This window comes from Hetaerina americana, unplaced genomic scaffold (genome assembly GCF_022747635.1).
Source record: "Hetaerina americana unplaced genomic scaffold, ioHetAmer1.1.p SCAF_1, whole genome shotgun sequence".
NCBI lineage: Eukaryota > Metazoa > Arthropoda > Insecta > Odonata > Calopterygidae > Hetaerina > Hetaerina americana.
The window spans coordinates 78,198,421-78,224,447 of NW_027286069.1; the positions used below are offsets into that span (position 1 = coordinate 78,198,421).

General features: G+C 41.7%; 1 protein-coding gene across 2 annotated transcripts in view; it reads right to left on the reverse strand.

Moving 5' to 3' along the window:
- The window catches only part of LOC139693703 (lachesin-like), a 702,929-nt gene extending 691,488 nt beyond the window's left edge, over positions 1-11,441 (reverse strand). For both annotated transcript variants that reach the window (XM_071591961.1, XM_071591968.1), the window contains exon 1: positions 10,425-11,441. The gene's annotated coding sequence lies outside the window, so the exon portion shown is untranslated. The remainder of the gene's footprint in view (positions 1-10,424) is intronic.
- Between the last annotated feature and the right edge of the window lie 14,586 nt (positions 11,442-26,027).

A 26,027-nucleotide genomic window follows, 5' to 3' on the forward strand; every position in this document is an offset into this window, starting at 1 on the left:
AAAATTACATAATCGCGTGTGTTCCGGCGGGTAAACCTTTGACAGTGATGGGAGATTGAAATCCAAGGGTAGGCGAAGAAAGAGATGTAAGAGACTACAGTTTAGGTACGAGGTATGACCGCGTGTAGAAAGCAATTGAGTTATGCAGGAGACAGGGGTTAGTCATCACCAACACCTGGTTAAGACAAACAAAAGGCGTAGGTATACATGGAAAATGCCAGGTGGTACACAAAGGTATCAGCTAGATTATGGTTAGGTACAGGTTTAGAAACAATGTTATCAATTCGCATACCTTCCTGGGAGGGGATGAGTTATCTGGCCACAACTTAGTCGTTATGAAGTGCAGGAAATGGAATGTAGAAGCATTAAAGTAGAAAAGAGTATCAGCAGGCTATAGAGAATATCATGGATGATGGTAAAGAGCTGAGTTCTATCGAGGAAAAATGGGAATGCATCAAAAAAGGGGTATCAAAAGCTGTAAAAGAAACTATTGTAACCGTTAATGGGAAAAGGACAAGAAAGCTATGGATCAAGGATGAGATGATTGGAAAGATAGATAAGAGAAGGAAATCGAAGAATATAAATGCCGTGTTAGATAGAAGGAAGAACAAAGAGTAAAATAATGAATTGAGACGGGCAACAAATAAAGCAAAAGAAGCATGGTGGAAGACAAAGTGCGAGGATATGGAAAGTTTGCAGAGGAAGGTTAAAACTATTGCGCTCTACAGTAAGGTTAAATCACTATCGGGAAGTAAGAGGGAAGATCTGTGATTACAGTTAGAATATAGTAAGTCTGCTAAGCTAATAGTTGAAACAGAAAAATCCGATACAGATGGTAGGAGTATATTGAAGAACTAAATGGTAAAGGACATTGGCCAACAAGGTTAGACATAGAATAAGAACATGAAATAGAGGAACAAAAGCTTATGTCCAGGTATACTCGAAGATCAGATGGAAAGGGCATTATGGGAGATGAAATCAAATAAGGCCGTGGGGGTAGACAGCTTTTCTGCGGAGCTACTAAATTTTTAGGAATATATGGAAGGAAGGGACTGCATAGACTGATTCGTAGCACCTATGAGAAAGAAATCTGTCCAGAAGACTTCGTGGGATCAGTATTATTTCCTATTCCAAAAAAGGTTAAGGCTACACCATGTGAGGACTACAGAAAATACATTTAAATTTCCAATGCAGCGAAAGTGATGCAGATTAAGTGGGGTGAGGTACGCCCGATGTCATTGCAGTAATTAGATCACCAATCGAGAGGAGTGTAGAATACAATCAGGACGTATTTGCCTGTTTCTTAGATTTCAAAAAGGCGTTTGATTGAGTTAATTGGGGTAAACGAATGAGTATATTGTAGAAAATAGGAATAGATTGGAAAGAGGCTAATCCGCAACCTGTACATGTCTAAGACTGCTCAGGTGCGGGTAGGAAACGGGGAGTCAGGATGGGCAGTGTTAGGAAGAGGTATAAGGCAGGGTTGCCCATTAACACCGTTGCTGTTCAACATGTATGTAGAGGAAATGATTAAAGAGGCATGGGATGAACTGGAAGTAGGAATGAAAGTGGGCGGGGAATTCGTAAAATCAGTTAGGTTCGCCGATGACCAAGCTTTAGTTTGTCAGCCAGGAAAGGGGTTGCAAGCATTGCTGAGTGAATTGGAAATTCAGTGCGACAGGTACGGGATGAGAATTAATGTAAATGAAACAAAAAATTTGCGATTTTCCATTAAGAAGAAGGCTAAGCTAAACATTAAAATACGAGGGCAAAACCTAGAGCAGGTGAAATGGTTTACGTATCTCGAAGTTTTTTGGGCCAATATGGTCAAAGTAGTAGGAATGTAAGGAGAAGAATTGCACTAGGCAAAGAGGCATTTCACCAGGAGGGAGTTGATGATAGGGACGTTCAGTAAGGATGTTGAGAAAAGACTCGTCAAAACCTTTATATGGAGCGTAGTTATGTACGTTGCGGAAACGTGGTCACTGAAGGAGAATGATAGAAGTAGATTGAAGGCTTTTGAAATGTCGGTGTGGAGAAGGCGAAATGGACCGAAAGGAGAACAAATAATGAACTGAAGTAAGATTTGATGCTTTCCCGGCGTATCTGCTTGATGAAGTTTACTAGGGTCTTCCGCCAAGTCAGGGGTCTACGACGAGTTGAGCATCGAAACGTCGGCCAACATGGAACCCCTCACCCGGTGGAAGACTGGAGAAAACTTCATCGAAGATGAGGAAGTACTAGGTACGGTGAACGAGGAGAGGGGTTGGTTGGGAGAAATCCTAAGGATGCAGGAAAAATGAATGAAGGGAGTATTGATCGGCAGTGGGATGCTGAAGACACTAATAGAGGGGAGAATTTTAGGCAAACATATATATATGTATATATATATATATATATATATATATATATATATATATATATATATATATATATATCTTTAACGTCTTGCCAAAAATTTACATCTCCCCATTCTATTCTCCTGTCTCTTTCTGGAACAAGGAACTCGGTTGAGAAAAACATCTTATAACCATGCAGTTTGGTACTCCTGTGTTACAAATTACAAAGTTTCAAGTTTAATATGGTGGAAATACTTCATGACGAAAGGAGACACTTTACTTTTCCACATAGACTATTTTTTTACGACCTAGGTTTCGTGACAGCGTATTGAAAAACACCTGAAGATGGCACGCTGTAGTGAAATCTAGATCGCAATAAAAATACTCTCTGAGGAAAAGCAAAATGTCTTCTTCCAGCCTGATTGACACACAAAAAGTACCTTCATAACTCAACGCAACGCTTATTCTCTACATCAATGATATAGATTCCTAGGGCACCTAATCTTTAGTATTTATACTTGTTCAATCGTATTAGGAGGCCTAGGAGTTGTCATCTGTCCAATTTTACTGGCACACTCTGAACTTTGAGGTAACGAATGGTTGAAGTCCTTTATGATCACGAGCAAAAATTAATGATTCTCCTTCGAGCATATAAAATAGCGGCTGTTCCTCCTGTGGATGAATAAATATATCTGATACTTAATTCATATAATTTTGTTCCCCTTGCGCAACTTATTGAGGTTTCTTATTCCCTTTGATATCATTTTTATTTTTGCCGACAATAAAGGCTTACGCGTGACATATTGAATACGTAATATCGCGTTACAGGTGTCCGCTTGGCACGCTGCCGGCTCCAAGCGGATCTCCGATTGAATCCTTAAGATTATCTCTGTATTTTTAGCCTTAATAATCATCATTAGATATATTTCGATCGCGACAATACGTGCCACAAATGGAGGGGCAACCAAGCATGGACGACATGAGCGAAACTAGATTCCAAAATTAGACCCAATCCTATCCCACCCTTCCTACATAGATACCTTTTCTGATGTGCCTACTCGTATAATATAAATAATCCATGATAATTCCTTGTTATTAAAAAATTTTAAAATTTAGCATCCAAATTAGTTTGAAAAGAGTTGATCAACCTTTTAATCGATCTCTTTAAACGATATCTACCCTTGAAAAGAAAACGACTGTCTTCAGCGGGGCGCATCACCATAGTGCCTCCGACATGCGTGAAGGTTGAATGCTGGCGGTAAAAGAACGCTTGTTAGGCCTAGATATATTGTCCTAAGAAACTATTCCTCCGTAATGGCTTCAACGTTTACGCCGGGGATTCTAACTTCCTCCCCAGTTCGGGGTTCCGCGTTAAACTAGTGGTCGTGTCCCACACGGAGTTTTAATGCCAGTTGTCGCATTCCGCCTGAAGCGTGTTAAGGAACAACCACAACACTAAACCGAATGGGGAAAGTTTTAAATTTGCCATGCGAAGGCTACTTAAAGAAGAGAAAGAGCGAAAACCCGATAGGTGGATATAGATAAATTAACGCAACTAAACAAACAAGAAAAGTGCCAAAGCGCTCGTGGTTTTATCGCCTTTGCAGCGAAGGACGCTTTTCGGGCATAAAGGAAAATGAACCTAAAAAGTAATAGCTCCAAAACTAAACTACCACTTGCGTAACATGGGAGTGGAATGTAGGCAAACGTTTTTCCCTCCACGAAGTAAAAATAGCCGTAACATCCAAAAAAAAGTTAAATGAACGTAGTACTCGTAGTGATCAGACGATCAAGGCAAATAAAACTAAATAAAATATTTTAAAATAACCGTCGTTATGGGCAAAGCAAAACTTTTTGCTGCAGGATTGTAGTTACTCATTTTTCACTCGATCGTCCAATGAACGCATGGATATTCTTCGTTGTTCATGAAACTGGCTTTCAATGTGAACTAAAAGTTAGAGGAGAGAGACATTATACTTTATCTTCCAGAATCTATGCATTAATATTACTTAAAGTTCAGCATTAATTAAAAATAAATTATCACTGGAAAAATTAACTTGGTATTTCTTGTGTGAAAAATACCAAATTTATTTATTCAGCTGTCATGAATTATCCAAAGTAGAGCCTCAAACTATCGGATTGAAAAATAAATAATGCCAGAAATACGAGTATATCTCTCTTAATAAAATAGATTTCATTCATAAGAAAAAATTCTTCGGAAGCCGATAAACTTTTATGCCAGCGATTACCTTTTATATTTTGGAGGCCCTCGTCTGGTATCCCAAATTTCCTCTACACGGAAAATAATGCGCTATTCATGGTGACTTAATATAATGCACAACCATAGCACACATACTTTATTAAAAAACCATTACTGAAATTAATTTTTAAGTTTATCATGAAAAATAATTTCATAAATTGTTGGTTTGTAATGCACAGAAGCAGCGTTTATGTATTAGATAAAATCTTCATTATTACCCAATCATTTTCTATGGCAAACGAGGGCTATAACATATATAGTATTCTCGATTTTTTTCGTACCTTATAGGATCTGTGGAGGACACTACAACAACTGTTGAGAAACTGGTCGGCGGGGTGAAAGCGTATCAGTACTCGTATTGCTTGAATCACTTTGGTCTTTTGGAAATCATGTAAAAATAACCGCGGAGCCTTTCCGAAAATTCTCAGTTACAAACAACATACATTTCATTAAAGAGATACGAAATTTAATATTAAATATATTGGCTGATTCGTATTCTTAAGTAGGTACTAATAAAATTACATTTTTTCCAATAAATAAACTATATTATAAATTTTTCTAAAGATTTCGCTAGATATTCCAACGAATTGTAAATCTCATATAAAATTTAAAGTGTTGGCAATACTTACTATATAGTCCCGTGCAATTGTTAACTTCCTTCCAGTTTTTTCTCCTTCATTAATTCTCCAATTCAATGTCCCCTCTAATTAATTCCGTCTCACTCTAATTAATGACCTCTCCCTAACTAAGAAGCTCATCAGAGAATTTTTGGGCATTATTTCAATAATATTGTATAACCTTTGGTTAACCATCGAGGAATATTCAGTGGTTAGCACGGGTCGGTGTCCTCCATCAGGCGTTGCGGGGATTTGATTCTTTAATGTATTTCTGAAATTCTAGGATATTTGTCCCACGCTAACAGAGGGCAGTGCTGGGGTTGTCAAACCTGTTAATTGACACCATAAAATAATTTCGCAGAAATATATCAATTCTTGACAGGTCAAAACTACAAAATAAAGCTAATCCACTCATTGAAAAGTAAGAGATAAGAGTCAATACCTCCAATGTTATAACCTCGTAATTTCTAGTTCTAGCCTCTCTTTCCTCCATTCACCTATTTTCCCACAAAGCCTTGGGCTAAAAATTATAGTTTTAGGTTGTACTATGTCCAACAAAACGGCAAATTCGCGGAGTGAGAAATACGGTATTTACGTCCGAGGAAACGCATGTCTCCCCATGCCCCACGTCAGGTCACTCGCAACCATCAACAAAACAGGTCAAATTAGGATGAGCCCCCTTGTTCTTGGTCGAGAGTGTTCAAAGCCGGCAGGCGTCTCGAACGGACAGCGCCATGAGTTGGTCACCAGAGAAGGAAGGCCGGGCAGCATCCGGCGGCCAGCCTTCTCCCCCACGAACTCCCTCGGCGTTCAGCCGCCATTCGCTTTCCCGGACCGTCGGAGGGGAACATTGGTGGAAAGGGATGAAGAGAGAGAGAGGCAGAAGGGGGGGGAAGGCAGGACGATAGATAAGGGACAGTGGTGGACGAGACTGGATGCTCGGAATCGGATGCTGAAGCGGGGAATCCGTTGCGTTTCAGAGGTCAGGAATGCGTAGCAGGAGAGGTCCCGATAAGCTCGAGGAAAGGGCAAGAGAGGTGAAAGCCGCCGGTCAGGACTAGGGGAGTGAAAGACAGAACTAATTCTCCTGGGGGTGCAAAGCAGTCGATGAGGGATCAAAGGAGGTCAACAGGAATGTTTCAGAGCTATTAAAGGAGGATGGATGTGCACTGGGTCATTGGGGTAGCAGGTTGATGGGAGAGAGGGCAAACCGTTCGGTGGATACAAGAGGTGAGAAGGTCAGGACAAAGGTGGGAGCGGTGAAATAGGAGAAAGATTGGCAGCAGAGGATTTTGGGGAGATTTATATGGGATGGGGAGTCCGAGGGAGTGTGGATGAGGAAAGGACGCCTGGGGGAGGTAAACCCCGGACTATTACGCTCTCTGGATCAGGCAAGACTTGAACTTAATCATCATTGACGGATGATTTTGGATAGGGGCCACCCGGCGGACCGTTAATTTGGGGAAGAATGTGCCGGAAATAGGATTCCGCGGTCGCCAAAGACGCCTCCGGTAGACATACTATATTCACCTTGCACCCATCCCCTAATAAGCTGCATGAATGCACCAATTATATCAACCTTCCTTAATGGCCATGAGGGAGTGCGAAAGAGCTGGAATTCCAGTATATCATGATAGCATAAAATTAAATAAAATAATATAAATATCTATTGCCATTAGTTTTTATTTAAAAAATCATAAAGTGAGAAATAGGCAAAAGTAGCTTACGTTGCAAAAAATATAAGCTTCTCACACTGTTTTATATCGTTTTCCACAAGGGGCAAATGAATCTTTATCGTCCTTCTGCATGGGAAGAAACTTTTTCTAATTTCAATCCTAGTAACGTCTTAATCCAAATTTAATTTTACAACATACGAAGCGTACCTCATTAGGACATGGATTATTAAGTATTCCTTAAAATCGAAAATTCCAATTTGCTTCATTTTGACGAATTTGAATGTAATCTTAGCAAATGGTCAGATATCATCGCAGATTTTAATCAGCCATGTTACACTCTATTATTCTGTTTATTAGATTTCTAATAAATTCGATTAATCGTGTCATTGAATAAAAGCAAATTCTGCGACGCACCAAAGGAAAAATAACTGTAAAAATATCACAAACTTTTTTCTGAGGTCGAACACGCAATGATTGGAGTGAAGATTCATTGAAAGAGGAAATACCACTGCGGTTAAGAATGGAGACGGTTTTATAGTTGTCACTGAGAAAATAATTCCTACGAAGTGGCAGTTCTCGTGGGATCAGTTTTCTTATTTAATGTAATCTCATAGAATTCACTACGAGGTTCCACACAAAGGTGTGGATAATTGTTAACAAAAAAATCCAATCATATGCACTTTGTTTTTTCAAATTTCATTTTTCGTGGTCATACGTTCTCCAAATGTAGGGTTATCGTAGTTATTAGGCACCGTCCCGGGAGTGAACTGCGGTGCTTCATTGATACAGCAAGCGAAAACGTGACTTTTTTTAAAGAGCTAAATCCGAATGAATGCCTATTCACCTCGTATCGCAGTCCGAGTTTGTGGTTTTTGGGGAATTAATAGAGTGTCAAAGCGCCGACGTTTTCATACTTCCACATACCCATACCGTAAATACACGTAGATGTCAGTTTGCTTGTTTCGTTAGAGTTTATTTCAGCTATTTTTTCCGCTAAAATGGTGAAATTAATATAAGTAAGAGTATATTTAGCAATTAATGTTAAGAGCGTGATTGAAAATTAAACAGGAACATATTAGTGTGCGTATATATCACTCGATTGGAAGACGGAGGCAAAATAACAACGAAGAGTCGATTAGGAAAAAGATATCCTCTTCTATTTAACGTAAATGATATTTAAGGCAAGAAAAGTTCCAATTCCACATTATATTTATATGGCATAAAAATTTGAAATACGCATCCCAATGTTATGCGCTTTGTGAGTGTTAATTATGCAAAACACATATTATCTATTCCTGGTTCAAACACCAAGGCAGTTCATGTTTATACCTTTGTTGGACAGAAAAAAAATTAAAAGACGGAATTCGATTTCAATTCGTGTTTTCATCGCTCAACAATACATGAGAGACGTGTTAAAAAATCTATCGGCGTACATTCCAAATGAAAATACCAAATGGATGAAGCTGGAATTTTTTCTCGTATTCTACTCTGTTTGCGGCCATCCGATCATTGATTTCGCGAGCTTAATAAATTCAACTGTAATGACTTATTCTGTTCGTGGCGAACATTTTTAAAGTAAGGAAATATGCCAGATCATTTCGCGTGCCTATTAAAAAGACCATTTCCCCTCGCCCCTATAATATTTTCAGAGACCGTCGATCGAATTGAGGCGCTGTGCGGGAAAGATATCATTTGACCGGTCAAATCTGGCAAATGTTACCTAGTAAATCACGCTTACCATTTGGATGCATTTGATTTTACTCAATTGATAATTTGAGAAATCAATGTATGAAAACCGTAACTACTAAATACCTGCATCATCATACTTTCGTGTACGTTTGAAAACTCCTTCCTCACCAAAGCAGACTAGAATATCTATATATTTCAAGAGTTCATCGGATAAAAATTTATTTTATATATGAATTAATTTTGTTCATGGGACCGAAAATATTCATTTAGCGTTGTAGTTTCCAAAAATTAGTTTAATCAGTAACCAATTAGGCTCTTTAAGAACTTAAGTTTCTGATATGCGTTAATCCTCGTAGTGAATTGAGCCAAATACGATAATTATCAACACCGAAAAAAGAAAGACTGCACTCCAGTAACTCATATTATATACTGTTTTCATTAATATGTTGTGATACTACACGATAAAATAATAACTAGCACATTATACGGTCATTCATTTTTTAGATAATAAGTTATTATTAATAACTACTTCTAACAAATCAACTTGCTTCCGTGCTTAAAACTTAAATATTGTAATAATTGTGAAGCTGAATGTATAACCCCAGTTTCCTTTCCTCCTTTGAACAGGGTACCTTCTCTACCAACTAACAAATTGTTCACAAGATTCAATGTCGATAGTATGGTACTGTCTGGCATTATAACTCCACACGACGCAACGACATGTGCATGAAGTTCCGGATATTTGTTATTATTATGATATTGGTCCTACTTAATTATTATTTTATCCCTTTAATATAACCGTATATCTGCGTACTAAGCATATTATTCATGGAGAAGAGTTTTGGCGATGACAAAACAGAGTAAGATATTTGTTGTAAATATTATAAAACATTTGTAAACGAAATATCATTACATTTGAGACAAAATACCATATATATTTAGATTAATTTTTTTCCATCGAACGCACACTTAATATATTTTCGCTTTCGATTTGCAAAATTTGACTGATTATAATAATACGGGCATTGATTTTATGCCAACGATAAGTTAATGCTCCCAATTAATTAGGTTTCTTAATCAACATACTTCCTTCTTCCGATCAATAATAGCTTGCCGTATCCTGATTCGATCAAATACTTTATTATTCATGCTACCGCAATTTTACCCTCTTTGTTTGTAGTAGCGAAACACTTTTCAACAACTGCATCTATTTCATAGTAACTACTACAAAGAAAATTATGACATCACTGGAATAAAAATTGTTAATTATGACTTCGGTGAAATAACCTTCGAAGTAAGTAGGAAAATATAATATGCATGCAATGAATAACTAATCCTAATGACCTTTACATATCCATTTTGTCCTTTTTTATAAATTAAAATCGATAGAAATACAATAATTTTCGGAGGCATAGTATTTATTGCGAATTTTCGATTATTATTTCAAAAGAAAACGCCGTGCATTGTCATTTTTGTTATTTTAGATTAATAAACCAAAAGAAAACTTATATGTCTAGTTATTATTAAGCATATAATTAATCCCATGATGACTCAAATTCATTTATGTGAAAGTTGTACGAGCAGTTGTCAAGTACGTAAAATCAAATTTATTTGTTCAAAAACAGGAGGATTTGGATTTTTAAAAGATTAGGCATCGTAATCAAAATGGGAATCCCCACAACTGTTTCCGAAAAAAGTTCTACGCCTGAATCCTCCGCTACAATATTTAAGAATATCCCACAAATACAGCGAGTAAGATATTTCATGTTTGGTCCGGCACAGAAAACGGAGCATTTCTCAACAGTTCGGCAATGGCATGCGGACCACCTCCCGAGGAACTCACCGTGGAGAGAGACCCAACGGTAGAAGAGGAAATGGCACCATCCGCATTTCCCCACAGCGATGGAGTGAATAACCCAGTCCGAATTCGGTTTGCTAAGAGACCGACAAGGAATCCCAAGTGGATATAGTCACTCCAAGAGGCCGTGCAGAGAGAAGCAGGCGGGGAAGCACGCGAAAAATCGGCAAACTTGGAGGAATCGTGAGCCTCGGAGCCCGTCAGGGAACCCAAATATTGCGGGTGGCTCCAGCTGCCGTCGATGTGAGGCCGCTGGTCCGCCGTCCCCTTGCGGCCGATCAGCCGACCCCGAGCGAGGACGTCGAACCCGTCGTCGGCCGTGGGGATCTCCGCGCGGCGGGCGGACGAGGGACCGGTTGAGCAGCGCGCAGAACACGAGCCAATCGAAGATTTCCGACGGCGGGACACCTCACCCTCAACGCTTCGTTCCCCCAAACGTCCGGTGACTCAGACAATGTCTATCTCACCCACTCCGACGAGGGGCACGACCGAAGTGCGGTTGTCTGTTCTCCTCCCACGGACAAATCAGCGTGTATCCTTTTGTGAAAGTTCGCGGCCAAAGGTAAACTATTCTCCGGCAGCGAAAATAGAGAGTCTACGGGTTGATGGACGAAGCGGTGATAAAACCCCGAGCTGGCAACGGGGGTTTTCTATTCCGCGGGGAATCAAAAAATGGAGAGAAATTTTGAAATCACAGGAAGGATTTTTTTCCCTACCGTGCTTCCATTCTTCCGGACTTTTCAACCTTCAGCACTTGCGCACTCTTTCCATTTCTCGTCCACTTGGAATGCAAAATTGAGAGACGCAAAGGACCGGTGAGAAGAGACACCTCGAGAAAGCGTCAAACTGTATGCGCGGCGGCGAGACTCCCTCCTCACAAGCACTCTCGACAGCGTGCGGGAGCGCGCGCGCGGGAATTCGGAAGGAACAGGCGCGCCCCGTTTCCACGAGTGCGTCTCCGTCGGCGGCGGCGGCGTTTGTTGGTCGGGGTGCTTTGGCGAGTGCTCGTGGTGGGGACCCGCGAAGGGCACTGAGAGCTTCGATATGGGCCGAGAGGAAAAGGGGCGAGCAGGAGGAGGAGGAGGCGGCCAGAGGGAGAGAGCGAGAAGGCAAAAGGGGGTTTCTCCTCCCTCCGGTGGTGCGCACACTCCACACGCCACGACACCCCGCCTCCACACTCTACCGCCACGCCAAACCCCCTTCGCCCCACCAAACACACCCACACACAGACACACACACACACCCATCGCACACACCCCCTCTTTCCTCTTCTCCACTCTCCCCCCCACAGCACCCACGGCTCCCCTCCCCTTCCTCCGCACCCAAACCAGCCCCGCCAACCCCCATTGCGCCCGACGCGCACTTGCATCCTCTCCCCCTCTCGTTCGCCCTCTACTACTACTGAGCGCCGCTCCCTTCCTTCAACCCCCTTTCCCTCCCTCCCTCCTCCACCGCCGCCACCACCGCCACCTCTCCGGTTTCCCGCCCTTCATATATATATATATATATATATAATCCCCTCCCCTCAACGCGACTCTCCTACACATTCCTTCCCCTCCCTCCCAATCTTTCGTAGGACGCCGTCTCCCAAACACACCGTTCCTACCCCGTCCCCACTTCCCCTCACCTCGTCTTGAACCCCCTTCCCGCACGGCGAGAACCCCTTACTCCACTTACGAACCCCCTCCCTCTCATCTTCTTCGTCCCGTCCCGCCCGTCCGAACCCTCCGCCCTCCATCCCGCTTCTCCCCTGCCCCCCTATCCTGTTGCTTCTCGCTACGTCACGCGGGACATGCTATCACCACCCACGCCGTCCCCCCGAAACCCTCTGTGGAGAGTCCAACCGCCCTCCCGATCTCTCCCCAACTTTCCCCTCTCCTCCACAACCCCTCCTTTTAACCCACAGCAGCACTATATCTTCCCCCGAACAGTCGTCTCCTTCGAAATCCCTCTCCCATCCCCGTGCCATCGCTTTCCTCCACTCATACGACCGCCGAACGCCCATTTTCTCAATCTCCTACTCTCACCGCTTCCCTCCATCCAAAATTCACCCCCCCCTTCCTCTCGCATATACCCCCTTCGCCCACTCCCCCGTCTATGCAAGCCAACGCAAACACACCCGACCTACCGCCCCCTCCCGTGCTCTCACCAAACGTGCGGTGCCACCCCCTCCCCCGTGGGGCGTCCCGCCACCGATGGGGAAAAGTCATCTCTCCCACACCCGCCACCCCATTTTCCCTCCCTGTTTATTTTTCCCAACCGCCGAGAGTGGGAATCGCATTTCCTTCATTCGCCCCCTTTACCCTCCGTAGGAAAAAAATATTTCGTAGGGAAGGAATCAAAGGCGACCCATCCCGATCAATCATCACCCCGCTAATTTTCCCATCCCTTTCATTTTCTATCGCATTTCCTCGCAATAACGACTTAATTTCGCCTCGTATCATCGTGAGCGCGGGTCGAAATTGGGCCATTCTTCATCCTCGCCGATGGGGAAGAAGGGGGACAAAAAAGAAAACCCTTCCCCTCCCAAGGCGCGGAGGCAAGAGGGGGAGAGGAGAAGAAGGGATTCGGTCCCTCCCCAACTCTCCGATTTCACGCCCCACTCTGCCAAAGATCTCTGTCTCTCTCCTTCTCCCTCCCTCTCTTTCTCCATCTCCCGACCAGCCTTACACCAATCCCTCCCAGCCACCCTTTCCCACTCCTCGATACACCCCCCCTCTTCCTTCTCCTTTCTTTCCTTACCGATTATCCCCGTCCCGCGAACCTAAGAGGAGGGAATTTGAGACCGAGGAGTGCGGGGGTGCAAGGGTGTACATGAAAAAAACGGGAGAATGGAACTGTTATATTGAAGAGTGGAGTGGTGCAATGGCGAAATTTCCGCGCTCTCGGATACTCCTCGATTTAGCGGATGGGTTGCGCAAGCCGCCGCACACATCACTTACAAGTTTGACATTTTTCTGCGTTGTACCGAAATAGTAGTTACGAGCAACGAATACCCTTTATTCGTCTTTTATACGGAAAATTGACTTGTTGCTGCCATCGTCCATTTTTCACTCAACATTTATGTCGTCACATTGACCAACCCCAATATTGGTAGGGTAGGTGATGTTAGAGTTCAGCCACTGATCTATATCACTCATTAGGACTTGCACTGCTGACGTCTGGCACATTTGGATCTTGATCAGAGGGTCTTGGGGTTAAATCCCCAAGTTATATTATGGATACAGTTGATACAAAAACCTAGCTAAAAATGCAAATAGTGGAGTTTTCTGCTTGATACAATTGCGCGGGACTGAAATGTGGCACAGGGAATGGAACTGCCCCCTTGCTGAATACGAATGGTAAATTCCACACTATTTTCACCAATCAAAAAATTGTTCGTGAGATATAGTTCTCACCTTATTTTTCGTGCCATCATGTTTTTCACATTATTAGTAAATAATGCAATAATGTTTATCTTTATAGAATGAAGAAATTATTTCCAATGAGCATAAAACTACGGAAAATAATCAAGGGATAAAGTTACTCGTTTTTAATGAAATCTTTGTTAAAGATTCCCTTTGCTACTACCTTTTTTCCTGTGCGAAAAATGGGTAGGTATAATAAGCTATCAGAAATATTCCACATCCACTACTGAGAAGTTTTGAAAGCGTATATCGGATGGAGGAGAGAGTTTATTCCGCAGATTCTGGTTGAGAGATGGAAAATACCAAATCTACGCCAATCTTCATTCCCAGACTCTCCTCCCGTTACGCTGCGTTCGATCACCAGAAGCGAACCATACTCGAGCCTGATCACTTACGCTAATACTTTCACAATAACTTCTATAAACCGTCCCATTCAAGGAAAGTAACGGTAGAATCTCTAATTTGTGCCCCAACCACAAGCTGAAAATTACGATCGCTGGTAATGATCATTTCTCCTCTCTTTCGGCTAAAATGGGGGAGGCTTCATGGGCCCAAAAAAAATAACTTTGAAGACCGAAAACGAGGATTAATTTCGAAGAGGAACCGACGGCGGAGGAGAGGATGGAGGAACATTTCCCGAGGGAGAGCAGAGTAAGGAAAGTAAGAGCCGATGCCTCGTCGATAGGAAATAAGGCTTTACTTCTGTATTTTTTTATTCGGACGAAAATAATAAACATTTCCTTCGTCATATCTTTCTCCCTCCTCCCTATTTTGCTCCCTCCCACAAAAACACGCAAGACTCATTGGGATGTTGGCCGGGGAAGGGAAAGAGACGAAGTCGGGAATGAAGTGACGGGCGGACGTAGGCGGTTCAGAGTTGAGATGCGTTAAGTGCGAATGAAGCGTAGCGCTGTCCGAGTTGAGGGGAGGAGGCGGGAAGGGAAAGGATGAGAGGGAGGGCCAGAGGAGGAGCGTGGTGGTGAAAAAGCAAGCAGTACCGAGCTCCACGAGGAGGGAGGGAGAGAGAAAGAGGAGGGAAGAGAGCGAGAGAGGAAAAGGAGAGGGTCCGTGGGGATTGGTGGCGGACAAGGAAGGAGGCAAGTGGTGGGAGAGGATTTGTCGGGCAGTAAACGGATTTCAGGAGAGAGGCAAAGAAACGAGAAGAGATGGGGGGATGCAGAGCGAAATGGAAGGAATTTGGGGAATTAAAACGAGAGAGAAGAGCGAGCGATAGGATGGGAGAGGGAGAAGGGGACGGGCTTGGAAAGATCGGGTCGTGAGGGGAGGGCGTGTCTGGGGTAAGGAGGGAAGTTGTCGCGGAAGGAAAGACGGGGACCTAAGGGGTTGAAGGAGGGAGGAATAAGGGAGAAAATGAGAGAGTGGAAAAGAACGCGAGACAGGAAGACTGGATGTTGCGAATGAAAATGACAGCGCGGCGGAACAAAGCGGAATGGCGAGGGAAAGGTGGTCTTTTTCGCTTCCCTCTCGTCATGAACCTTCTCTCGCTTTGGGGCGGCGGCGATTGCGCGGCGGTTGGAATGAGGAGGGAGGAAATGAGAGTCGGGAGGGAGTGGCGAGGAGGAGGATGCGGATAGGCTCTCTTTTTTTTAGACCTCGCGACGGATTCCTGCCGCGGGGACCCTCAAATTTAGAGGGGAGAGAGCCCCGTCGAGTGGGGAGCGGGGCACGCAGGCGAGTAAGTGGGGAGGGAAGTAGAGATTTGATTATGGGGACGCCTCCCCTCCTTCTGCTCTCCCCCTTCCCGCATCCCGCACTTGCCTTCTTTTTCCGCGGCCTTCCAATTAGGGCGGCACAGGAGATGCGTGAACAACATTAAGAGGCGTAGGAAAGTCAGATTTTCTGGAAGCTTTCGACAATAATTGTTAGCTAATTTAATTTTCATTATATTAGTACACAAACACATCTCTCAATCTCAGCATTAACAAACAAAAAAACGAGAATAACCGAAGAGAGGGTAAAAACATTTAAATAAAATTATGGAACAAAACTCTTAAGCAGACGGATGGATTTTCTTATTCGGGGATCTAACCCACCAACAAGGAAGCAGGAAGAGCAGGTTTATAATGAACACTAAATAGAAGAGCATAACCAAAGCAGGCTCTCTACACGAGAAGATATAGGTACTGACAGGAAATTATGAAGCCCGGAATCACGAAGCATTGCATAAGATCATGAATGTGAAGTCTAATTTTCTACGGGTTTTGAGAAGTGGCCGATAGAATTTAATGACGAAAAGAGACTTAGGGGTCCGTTAATGTATTGTAATTCCAGGTAATAATAGTTAAGTTAAACTACAAAAGTAAGGAAGTCCTTCACTAATTAGATTAAACAGTATCATTTTTCAAACAGATAGTTGAAACCTGCTATTCTACCCTTCTAGAATCACGACCAATGTAGCAAGTTAAAATATCTTGGTTTCTGGCATACCAATATAGTTTAAAAATAACTCAAATGATATATATATTTCCCTCTTAACGCACCTCAGACATTTTTCAAGAAATGCATCTAAATCGAGTTTATTAAAAAGAGAAAGTTTCAAGGAGACTACATAATTGTAGGGTGAGTGCCTGGCGTTTGAAGCTATATGGGATCGGTAATTAGTTCAAGATGTATTTATTTCAATTGTTTTGATGAAAGATAAAATTATTCAGCAAAACTTAAATGCTAAAAATCAAAGTGTAATTGAGAAGTCAGATGATTGAAAACTCACTCACATTTCTCCGAATCAAATTCAACTTTGATTTATTTGGTTAAAGGACGGTGTGAATGTAGGGTCGGATATAAATCTTTGAAATCGTTTTATAAGAAAACGAAACTTGCGGTCACAACTATTTTTAAAATACAATATGTATAGCCCAAATACTATGATGCAGAATTACTGCTGATTATTTAAAATTTCATTTTCCAAAATAAGTGAATGATATTATCTCAAATATTTTCTTGGACAAAATAAATCATTTGAATTTCCTATGCATGTTTCAAAAACTATATTGGGTACGTGTAATATGATTTAATTGGGCTATTGATGCCTTCCGATTATTTTATAACAGTGTATCCATAGTAGTTACAGTTAGTCTTTCCTCGTAAATTGATATGGCCTGAATCAACTACACTTTCCTTGATTATCTTGAAAACCGGAGAGCCTCGACTCATGAAACAAACAACGAAAATTGACGACTTGCTAAACGTCTCTGACACACAGACTTTAATTATTTTATTTTATTATATTTATAAATTGGACAAATGTTGGACGATTACTAATTTTTAATTGAAAAGAAGTCTCCATCGGATTTTATTTGAGGTATTTAAGAGGAAGGTAATTTTGAAGAGAATTTTTCTCATAAAGCTAATGTACTTTAAATAAACCTTCGATGATACTCTTACGCTCCTTCTAAAATTAGCATCTTCCTTTATGAAGAGAGAAATCAAGTTATGACTGCGTAGATATTTACTTTCGTAACGGACCTTTAATAAATTAATCAGCCTGAAAAGACTTTCAGAGACACTGTCTTAATGAGCAGTGTCATCTTTCAATTGCAGGAATTTATCCAAAGGAAGTTTTGTTCAACCTATAAAAATGCCATAATGTTCCGTAGATAAATGTTATTTTCTGAACAGCCAAGTTCAACAAATATGTGAAGTAAATAGACATAAAATGTCAAAAGCTATATCATTCAACATATAAGAAATAAGATCGATTGTCACAACTGTGCTAAAAGGATGGCCTACGAAATTCATGGATGTTTGAAGCATTCAATCAATACAAATCAGTGGCGTAGGCGTGAAGCGGTTAAGGCAGTTGTCCCCGAATATCCAAAGTGCGGTGGACCTTGGTATTAGGTCGTGAGCCGATAACGTTCACCATTAATAATACAAGGGGGAGGGAGGGTGGACATTTTGGTTTAGTCAATGTCGAGAATGCTTATTATGTCTCCTTAAGCTTACTGTTAAATGTAAAACACGAAAGCTTAAGGTTAGGAAATTTAGGAACCAGAGACAACGAAATTATCGTTTTCCCATTCGATGTCTAATATTTTCGTCTTCAGTCCTACACTGGATATTGATTTTTCGATTAAACTATGGCTACCTTTGTCAAACGATTGTAATTCTAGGGGAACCACTCGCTAAATACGTAAATTTAGTCTAATTAATGCTTCTTAGTAGTCAATATGTAATATATAGCAGGTTTTACTTATATCACAATTGATAACATGATTCACGTGTTTCATTCCCTGGGTAATATGCTTTGACTGTATTTATTAAATTTTTAAATTCAGGCAAATAATTTCAGATAATATCCGTAAGGTTTATTTATTTTTATTTATTTGCATACTTATATTTTGTTTCAGCGGTGAACATTTTAGTGTCAGTTCTTGTTGTTTAGTATCCCATAAAAATAGAGACCTAAGGTATTCTTATTTTTTCTTCCATTCTTTTCACCAATACGCCTAATTTTTTTTAGTAATTGTGTTTTTTTCGCTGAAGTCAATGCATGCATACTGTACGTACGTTTTATCGATACAAATAATGGTATATTTCTTCCCATTAAAGGAAGCCTTCCACGGAGCGTTTCACTAAAAAAGCTTCAACATACGTAATCCATATGCATATGACTCCTAACTTGTTAAGCCTTTCGTTAAGATATCAAATATAGATTATGTCAAACAATATAACTCTTAAATCAGTCATATCTGAATGTGAGATTGACGCCTTTGAGTCAAATCGACCGATGATTTTTATCGATTCAAATACTAAGAACATAAGTTACAGATTCTTAACTAAAACTATGTATTTAGTTTTTATTGAATGAGAGGAAGGGCATAAGATGTATTGTCACAATTAGTGAAATTTTCAACTCTAGAATTGGCATTAAAAGAACTCGAAGGGATAAAAGAACTACACCGCATGTTCACACTTCAGCTGATTTATAGCCAAATTTTGAATCTTCCAATTTTCGGGATTTTGAATGAAGGCACGGTTAGCTCCATGAGCTATAACTGGAGCAAATTTAATGATCTAATTTCTCCACATTTTATGAATAAATCCAAGTGATTCTATTCAAATATGGCCTGACAAATAAAAATTAGTCGTGCAAATTTCCTTTTAATTTTAATTCAGTACTTCTTCAAAGCCCTGTAAAAATAAAGCATAAAATTAACCGTGGTGTAAACTACATGAATTCCCAAACTAATGGCGTTTCTACGTTTCCATAAATCTAAAATTCCATCTCTTGAGAAATAAAATTAACTATATAATCACTAAATTCGTTTCAACAAACTCACTATAAATCCACATAATTTACTAATCGGTGATCGAAGTAAAAACAATTGTGCCAGTAAAAACGATCTGATTAGGATGTGAAAATGATAAATCCAAGTGAAAGCTTTATTAAAATAGATACTGATGATAGAACTTCAGTATCAAAATTCACTTGGCTATATAAAACCTTTTTTAACGGCGAAGACTTGGTTATGTCCCTCTATGGGATAAGGTGGGATTGTTTTTCCTCCTTGATTAAATTAACTTTTAAAGATATTTAAACTCAAAACATTTCATTAACAAAATATAGAATACATAAAAAATCAATAGACCTACCGGTGGAAACGAACTGCAACGAAATACTAACGAGGACGATGTCAGCATATTCCGAGGAGAATAATTTCTATTTCCACAAAATAAATAGCGCAGCCATACGCTGTCGAGGGCGGATATCCAAACTCGACTGAAAAAAACCTTTCCCCTTTCATTGGGGGAGCGAGATGGGATGGAGGGTGGGTGGCGCGGAGAGGTAAAGTCCGGGAGTCAATCGCAACAGGTTCTTCTCCTTCTTCTTCGTGGTTTTAATGAGGGATCGCTCTTTAAAATTCTGCCCTTCCTACACAACCAGCCCACTCTTTTGTGGAGCTGCTGCCACTCCGCTCGGGGGTTAAGGGAGGGATGAAGGGAGGTGAGGAGTGAGAGGGAGAGTGCCCTGCCTTTCTCCGTCTCATTAATTACGTATTTTCGCGGAAACGGACGCCGGCGTGATGCGATGACGACGACGAAGTCGGCATAAGGGATAAGCTAACGAATTGATTAACTCATAGAATTCGTTCAGACCGTCCGCACCCCTTCCTCGCACATAATTACGAAGCTCACGGACGCTTCCGCCATTTTCATCACGAGGGGGGAGACCTTGGGAATGGAGGACGAAGCCATAGGTGATGAGAGGGATTGAGGGGGTGAGGGGGGTGGGGGGATCCGGAACTTTTTTTCGGCGTCATTAACGGCATTCCTCCATTCTCCATTTTTCTCTCAACTTCCTCTCTCTCTCTCTCCCTCCCCTTCTCATTCTCCACTGCTCTCCATGACTCTCACCCTACCCTTCTCTCCCTCTCTCTCACGTGGCGATCGATCCCTCGATTTTGAATTTGGTCGCAAATATCAGTGTTTTTTTCCCGCCCCCCTCTCATCACCACCCAATACTCTCTCTATTTCTCTCCCACCCAGCGAAAATGAAAATGTTTTGCAGTCGGCAATGTCGAGGGCAAGAGAGGAAGGAGGATAGACTGAGGAGAGGGTGAGGTTTGCGAGGAGAGTAAAAAAATAAAATAAAAAGAATCTCGGCAAAACATGCACCCGAGCGCTCTATCCGCCGCGATGAATGGTTTTTCTGTTCGATTTGTCCGCCGGAATCGTCCATCGCGTTGTTGCCGTTCCAACGCCCTCCATCTCTCCCCTCCATCACTCCCTGCCTCGCCCCACGCAACCCCCATAAAAATCATTTCATTCTCCCATTTATCCCCTCTTCACCCCTTCACCGTGTTCCATGTTCACTTCCACTCCCATCACAACACCAAACAATCCCACCAGCAGGCTCTCCCTAAAACCCAACCACCACTCACGCGGGTTAAGAGAAATAAAAAAATTCCCAACCAAGGTAAAGCCCTATCGTCTCCCCCGACACGAACTGGAGCGATACCAGGCTAGCAGTCATCTACACCACCCATCCAACCCCTCACCCTCCTCCTCTATTCCCCGAGGCACCTCAGCGACAACATCCTCGAGGGCCGGTTGGTGCCCCTTCCCTAACCAATCCAACATTCTCAAAACTCTCCCAAATCCCCCACCCCTCTTCAGACTCTGGGGCCAATTCGAGGAGTAGAAGGAAGAAAAAACTGTAAACGTGGCGTGTGAGTTGGGGGGCCTTTGACGAGGAGTCGCCAAGGGCAGAGGTGAGGTGAGACCAAGCATCGTGAGTAAGGGAAGGGTTTAGCTTTGGCTTTCGGGAGGGCGTTGGGGTCTGTGGAAGTTAGAGGGGGGGGTGAACGGCAAGGGATTGGCGGTGGAGTGCAGAGGATGGAAGACGAAAAAGGCAAACAGCGCTTTAATATTTGCGGAGGGAAGAAAGGCATGACCGCCATGCGCGAAAGAAGGAAGAAGGAATGGGAGAGTGAGGGGAGTGAGGTGGGTAGAACGAGTGGCCGTGGGAGGGTTTGTTTGGGACTAAGGAAGGGTGGAACAAAAACAGGCAAAGCACGCGGGATGTAACGTGTGGGTGAAAGATGAAAGGCTGAAGGTTCGAGAAGGAAGACACTAGTGGAAGAAGAAGGGAAACAACGAAGAATATATATACACATATAAAAATAAATATATATATGTATATATATACATATTAATATATATGTATACATATTTATATTTATATATATAACTATATATTTGGTTGTAAAAGTGCGTGTACAGGGTGCGGCAGATAACTTCCTTTTTTAAAAGCGTTTTGCTTTATAAAAAAATGAAGTTATGTTTCCGCACCACATATACATAATACACATAGTATATGCATATCACCCAATCAGTATATGGAAGGGACCCTTCTACAATGCGTCATAAATTCTAAATCTTACGTATTTTTGAGGTAAAATGATTGCCATGGGTACGATTATCATTTGTTTTAGGTCTAAGAATAATTGATATGTGTAATGTTCGCTTTTGATTTCAAAAGTTATCGATTAATTCTTTTTAACGAACTATCATAAATATTTCAGATTATCCAGTACAAAATAAAACCAAAGAATGGATGAGCAATAGGGGATAATCCGGGGAAGAACTAAAATGCTGTTAACTAGTCTTGAGGTAGTTTACATTCGAGAACTAAAAATGGAAATGGCACCACGTCAATGCATCATTTTAACTCCAAAAGACTTCACGTATTAGCCATATGAAGTCGTAAGGACCCTATATGAATAAACAAGTATGAATATTAAGGTGAAGGTATTAGAGTTTTTGGATGGAAGAGTGGAATTATCTAAAGGGTTGTCTGTGCACGTAAATGTACGTGAGCAACCTAGTGCGTTTGTATCCGCTTGGGCCGTTGGATTTGTATACTAGTGCGTATATACGGCTCATCCCGGTCTGATATCCCCTCTGGGCGGCCCGCGGTGAACCCTTCCTCGATCTCTCCTCACTCACACTCGCACAGGGCTCCCCACTCTCGTTTTTGCCAACCACCGCTCACGACCCCGAGGACCTCACCCTCCCTCTTCCCCCAGCTTGGCCCCGGAGGAAACTCGGGAAACTTTATGATTCAAATGAGATACATATATATATATATATATATATATATATATATATATATATACTCTGATGAATTCGTCGAAGTAACACTGAAGTTTTACTTCGATGAAAATAAATAATTAAATAAATATCTGTATATAAATATATGAAAACTTGGACAGCAATACAAAATATAAGAACAAATAAAAATAACACACGTTATTTCTTAATAATTTTGACAGAATTTAGCTCCATCTTCCTCAGAAGAAACAATAGTATTAGTACTGCCTATATATATAAATATATATATATATATATATATATATATATATATGTATTACCATAAAAGCAGTAAGCAACCCGAAGGTCGGTTTGGTAGGTGATGGTAGAGTTTTCACCCAGTACTGAGCCCTGCGTCATGTGAAATTCACACATCAGGACAGGGAGGCCAGTTCCTTTCCCTGTGTCGGTTATGGTTTCCCAGGAAGATCTGGTACCCGAAAAATCACATAGCTAGAGTGGAGCTGCATCATTTTATATGCAAAAATGCAAAATTGTACATATATATATATATATAATTTTTTCCTCTTCCGGGACGAACTCGTAAGACGAGAGAGGGAGAGATTTGGCTTCTAGAGATTTGAGAGGGAGGGCCGGGCGAAGGAGGAAGGCACTTTGTGCGGCTTGCTTATTTGCGTGCCGAGCGGGAGAAGGGTGGACTGGTAAAAGTAAGTAAGTGAGTACCCCTTGGTTGGGAAGGGAGGGGCCGGACAAGGGCGTGCAGGGAAGGGAGTTCTACGGAGAAGACTCTTTGGCGCGGGAAGGGAACGAACGGGAGAGAGGCCGCGGGAAGAGTGGGAGAGGCACAGTGTTGGCCGAGGGACAACAGCCGCCAGTCACCCTCTTCATATCCGCACACGGGATGCGAGGGGGATTTTTAATTACTCCTTGGCATATTTGATTTCCCTCGGGGTCATCCATTGGCCTCGTTTCCTCTTTTGCTGAGCGAGGGGTGCGTCGAATATCTCGCCCCTTCTCCTCGTCTCCCACCCCCACCCAGACACTCCTCCCATCCTCGCGTACACTCCCCCAGCTGGACGCCCTCTACGAGTACCGAAGCAAGTTCCACTGCGGATTTCCATTCCTCTCCCACTCCCGGCATAAATAAATTTTATCCGTTCCCGCCCGGGAGTCCATCTCACCTCTCTCCTCCCTTCTGACACCCATCCTTCCGTCCAAACCCACCGGGACTGATAGTCCACTCCTCTCTTTCTCCATCTTTCCCACCCGTTCCATTTCTCTCTCAATCATAACCGGCTTCTTTCCTCCGTTTTCCTCGCACCTCTTTTCGCACGCCAAGTAAATGATCCCCATCATCGGATTACTCGGTTTTTACCGCATTTAAGGCAGTATTCCGACCACAGGCCACTTTTTTAATCCCTGACTGGCGGCATAAAGATGCTGGAATCAGTTCGAAAGCGGATATATTTAACTTTTTCTGCGAGTATTTGAGAACGGCTATCACTGGATGCGGTCAGGCTTAATGGTAAGAAGACACTATAATTACGTCATGGTTCTGGCTTCTAAATCTCACACGTTGTTGGCGCGTCAAGAAAGTTACTGCCTCGGTGTCTGAGAAAGTTAGGCATGAGTGAAAAAAAGAGGCGACATGGTGGCTCAACGGGCGGTGTTAAGATTCCGGAAGCTCTCGTGATCGTATCTGGTTGATGTCTCAGATCGCTAAAACGCATGCAACCCCAGCCATATGCAAGCTCCATGATTTTATGAGTCCTAAATTCTGCGGAAGCAGCAGGCGGCAATGTTTAAGCGACTGCCTCTCTACCATCATTGAATCGATCATTCTTGTTTTAGAGCTAAGTGTGATGTGAAACCTCTAAAACAAATTCCCGGCAGGAGGCTGTCGTTTAGTAATGTAATATATATTATAGTATATTAGTATATAATATGCTCTTTCTAGAACTGATCAGAATGGCTAAAAAAACTTGGAATTACTATAAGTAAACTGCACAAAAAACGTATAACTGTGCAGTATATGGTGCCACTGTATTTTCAGCCTTTAGATTACGCATCAAAATCATTCAAGCGTAACCTTTTCTTTGGGAAACACTAATATCCGTTTTAATTTTCCTGTTTCTATTTAACGTAGTCACGATTTAATCATAAAAATTGAAGAATTTAAGAGATTCAAAATGGATTCAAATGCATGCTTTAGATATATATTTAAGAGACTGATCATAGCAAGCAAACCTCAAAGGAAGATTTATTAGTTAAGGATCTGTATTCAATCAACCTTATGACTGGTAATGATGAGCATTGCATGCTAAACTGGTGTTTGTTCTGAGAACTTTTGAGTTTTGCTCTAGGTTTGTAAGAGTTAAGTTGAATGAAATACTATAGGCAATTGAAAACTTTAAAATGCAAAATGTTCATTGTTAGCTCAATAGAAGGAGAACAAAATAAATACACAAAAAGACCAAGGGAAAATTCTATAATAGGTTGAGGAAAAAGAAGAGACAATGTATTAAGTAATACCACTATAGTCGGAAGAATACTTAGAGTCAACAATTGAACGGAAGAGAGACACACTTGGGTAAACTTCATTTGAACAAATGTAGGAACGGGCAAGAAAGTGTAAAAGGTAAGGCATGAAGGAAGAGGATAACCATAGAAAAAAGTTAAAAGAGATCCCAGAAAACAATAAAGACAAATAATGGATGAAGAAATTCGTCTTGTTGTGAATTTGAAAAAGAATAATGACATTAAGGATTATGAAGTGAACAACTGAAAGACTAATCTTTTGGAGAAAAATGCACTTGCAGGTAGTGTGTGCACCTGTACTGCAATCATAAAATTAGACACGGCGGTGCTATTCAATGCTGTCTTGAAAATGTTTCATCCCAAACCAGGCGCTCAAACTCTCTCCTACTGATAACATCCCTTGAGAAAAGAGAATAGTTTCTCGTAAATGATCCTCCCGATCTATAGTATCATAACTCTTACTTTCTTCTCTCATACACATATTTCAACTCCCTTTCATCCTCTTTTTGCTTCCTAGCAGGAGAATTTTCATTCCCCTCCATCCTTTAGAGGAAATGCAGCGCAAATTGGGCCCCTTTCCTCGATTCACAGCTCCCCGTTCTCGTCAGAAGGATTTTTCTTCCCTTTTGTGAGATACCATCCCAAGGCCAAGAGGGGTAGAGAGAGGGAAGACGGACGGGTTGAGCGTAAAAGCGTTCCGTATGGAGGAGGCCTTGCCCTCTCCGTCGCCGAGATATGTTTTGCAAAATTATCCCTCGAGGCGATGTAAATGTTTATGTCGGTCTTGAATAAAATTGCATTCTGCAGAGCAATCAATTAGCAGAACTACTAAATCACTAGGCGTTAAATAACATAAAAGAGCTTCATACGAGCGTAGATCATTGAAGGGAAACATAAAAAAAAGCACCTGGGCATGAATGCTTCTAGAATTACCAGCAGCTACTAGTTGCTACGGCAAGACATACACTGCATAATGTACGGAAATGGTTAATTAGCACCAATCAGATTAGCAAATATTAGTGGGTAACTTAATTTTCTTATATATTGAGTATCTAATGACGCCAAT